Here is a 3,606-nt window from a genome sequence, read left to right as displayed (position 1 = left end):
AATTTTGAATTTTGCTTTTGAATTAAAGTATCCAGCTCTCCATGAACTTTACAACTAAACCAAAACTAGAAGAGGAACAGATTCAAGTGTTTTCATTCTTAGGCCATGTATGTTTTTCTTAAATGTGAAAAGTAGACCCACAATCCATCCAAATTTTCATCAGATTTGCAGTTATTCTGAAATAATATTTGTTTGTAGCTATGAAATAACTCTGCTTTTTCAGTCTTTTCAGATAGAGAGGCTTAAATAATTTTTGTAGTAATCTTAAATAATGCCATAAAGAAAGAATCACAATAGAGCAAATCCTTTGGGGTTTTTTTGTTTGCTTCTCCCTAAGAACATAGTTAAAGATCCCTTGGCAAAGGATGGTAAACCCTCAGTTCAGGCAGAATTCAAGTAGGAACATACAAGTTCTGGAAACCGAAGTCACTTCCTAAGAGCCACCATAAGCATAAAGTAACTGCCCATTCTTCTTTTTCCCTTTAAGCAAGCATGAAAATCAAGGCTAAACTCTCAGGAACAAATGTTCAGCTACTGTCAGTCAACCTCAACACAGGTACGCTGGCTACCCCAGCTGATGATATTGCTCCACAGCTTAGAAAATGTGGAGGCTGAGAAACACTCAGCTCAAGCATTAAAAAAGGGAGAAACTAACACTGTTGCCTCCAATCTTGCTAAGTCATATGTGTACTTGCAGTCCTTTGAATTCAAACCTTCTCGGTTGAAAAGAAACCCTAGTAGATTACTATTAATTATTTTAAGAGTGCAAATGGTATACTACCCACAAAACCAAACCATTCTTGTGCTAAACAAAAATACTCCTTCAATGAGATCTAAATAAGCACAATTTACCTTGAAGATTTTCTAGAATAAATAATTACTGATTTTTCCTCTGAGCTAAAGCAGGCTTTATGAGCTATCAAAGTTGCATATAGATCGGGACAGCAACTGTAGAAAATAACCAGTGCAATATTTAACTCTAATCGAAAGAGAAGCAAGTAATTGCTAACAAGATGGGTCTGAGCTAACTTCATATCTATTCCCATTATATGCTCAAAACAAGATTTAATAGACGAATACAATATATCTGTATCAGGGAAAATGCCCTTCTGGAATCAAAGACATATGTTCCTTCCTCTTTCCTTGTCTCACTGTTTTTTCCCCTCCTAAAAATGAGGTAACATGAACCAAATACCTTGCTTTAGAACGAAAGAAAAAATGTAGCTATTACATGATTTCTAGCTATGTTCATCACTAAAGGGCTGTTCAGAATTTCTTCAGAGGAAAACTATGACAGTGAAGGCAGATCCTACACCAAAAATCTCAATATACTTTAGGTGGTATTCAGGATGAAAGGACAAGAAGAGGAATTTGAAGACAATGGAAAAATAAATTAAAATGATGAGTGGTCTGCAGACTTAGCACAGGGAAATACAGGGAACAACACAAGAAGATACTGTTGGAAATCAGAAACAGTAAATCAATGCAGGAAGATCATCAGAAATACATTAGAAACCTGAGATATTAGAAACAACTGAAAGACCTATGTTTATATATTCTCATGCATGCGGCCTCAGTGAAGGAAGTGTATTCACTGAAATTTCTTATACAAGAAACATATTTCTGACCTAAAGACTGTAATGCATAAAATTCCTGCAAACAGAATAGAAGGCACTTGAACTATAGTGGGAAATGCAAACACCAAATTTATAACATTCCTTAAATATCACAGTCTTCCCACATGATAAAGGAAAGTGATGGGTATTCACAAGTTACTTGTTCTTTAGTCAGAGGAATCTCTCAGAGGAAATATCCCATTAGAAAAACAATCTGGCCAAACCCTTCCTTCTTAAGGCAAAGAAAATTACTTCGTTGTCAGAATTATAGCAAAAACAAACTACAAAATAATAAAATTAGTCTGATTGAGAGACTGCCACTCTTCTGCCACTTTACAGCTACAACCAATGATAGGAAACTGAAGGGACTGTGAGCGCTGCTGTGAAAGTCTCCCAGCTACAGCAATTATTCTCCCTTCTGTCTGAAAGCCATCTGTAAAGAACATGATCCAAAGACTAGAAACAAGCAGACAGACTCTGCTACAATATATTCCTACTAACAAATCTGTCATGCTGTCTCCTAAAGCCCCTAGTTATTTCCAGGCTAAATTTATTCATTAGCAGGTTTAGAACTATTTATCCCTCAGCTGACACTGTACCTTAGTTCAAGCATTTAGCCATCCTGATACATGCTTCCCACTACATTTATAGTGAGAAGACACATCTCTTTCAGCTTTATTTTGCTAGGCTTACCGAAGCGGTTTTCTTGGCCAACATCTACACTGTCACACTATACAGCACTGCCTCTGTTCCAGACTAGCAATGCACAAGTCAGTTCTAGTCCTGCAACCATAATCTCTGTGAGCATACTACCCTGCCCATGCGAATGAATTACAGGCAAAGCTCTCCATTTCCCATACTCATTTGAGCCATGCACATGCTCCAGCTCAACTTCATCTGATTTAGCTGACCTGTACCATACACACAGTCTACCTGAGGAGGTTTTGCCAGTACAACAGCATTACTAATTTCTCCTGTTTGATATACCTGAGCATCAAGTTTGCCATTTTCACTGCCATATCACTGCTGAAACATAATTATCTTGCAGCTGATTAGTATACTCATGTGTTGTTTCTTGTCAGTCATTACACACTGATGAAGCTCTAGCTGATAGCAGAAATTCTTGCAATTAGTGCCTAACTGCATGACTTTGCAATTTATTACCGTATTTCATCCTGTTTCTATTAGTTCATCTCAAGTTCACTTAGCTGGTTTCACCTCATCTTGGAATCAAATGTTTTCCAGCTTTAAGGCATCAATGAATTTGCCTACTGTTTACAACAGGGTAAAAATGAAAAAAAGGTGCTTGAGATTGACGCTTACACTATTCTGGAGTCTCTCTTTCAGACCATTAGTTCTTATCTCAAAATTTTCACTATTGCACTGAATTTTTCATCACTTCACAATTTATCTCCTATACACCACCTTTTCTAGCTAAACAACACTTTACACAGCACAATACCAAATACATTCCTGGAGACCTTTTAAGTAAGATCTGCTGCAGTCTCCTTGTTTATAAGAGTCAAACTGAACAAGGTTATCAGGCTGATATATCACAATCTGTATTAATTAGCTTTCTGTTGTTGTTCCTTTGTTATTTTTCTCTATGTTTTTGCTTACTTTTTCAGTTGATAAATTCACAATCCTTGAATACTATTAATTCAGACTCACGGGTATACAGTTGTCCACATGTTTTCAGGTTTTGGTTTGTTTTTTGTAAATATAGATGTTATGTACAGTATTCTCCAATTTTATATACCACTCGTTTTAGTAGACTAAACAGAAGATCCTTGCTAGTAGTAATTTCACATGCCAGTTTTTCCACTGTTACAGAGTGAAGTGTATGTTGAGTATAACCACTTCTAAGGTATGTTATAAAGTTCTTTTATAAAACTTTTTTCCCAAAGAAAGTTACAGTAAAATTGTCATTTATGGAAATGGGAGGGGTTTTTTTGGTTAATTTTTAATATTGCTTTGTTAGCTGAGAGAT

The sequence above is a fragment of the Accipiter gentilis genome, chromosome 17 (assembly GCF_929443795.1).
Source record: "Accipiter gentilis chromosome 17, bAccGen1.1, whole genome shotgun sequence".
NCBI lineage: Eukaryota > Metazoa > Chordata > Aves > Accipitriformes > Accipitridae > Astur > Astur gentilis.
The sequence above is the reverse complement of the archived record's forward strand: the minus strand, read 5'-3'. Positions refer to the sequence as shown.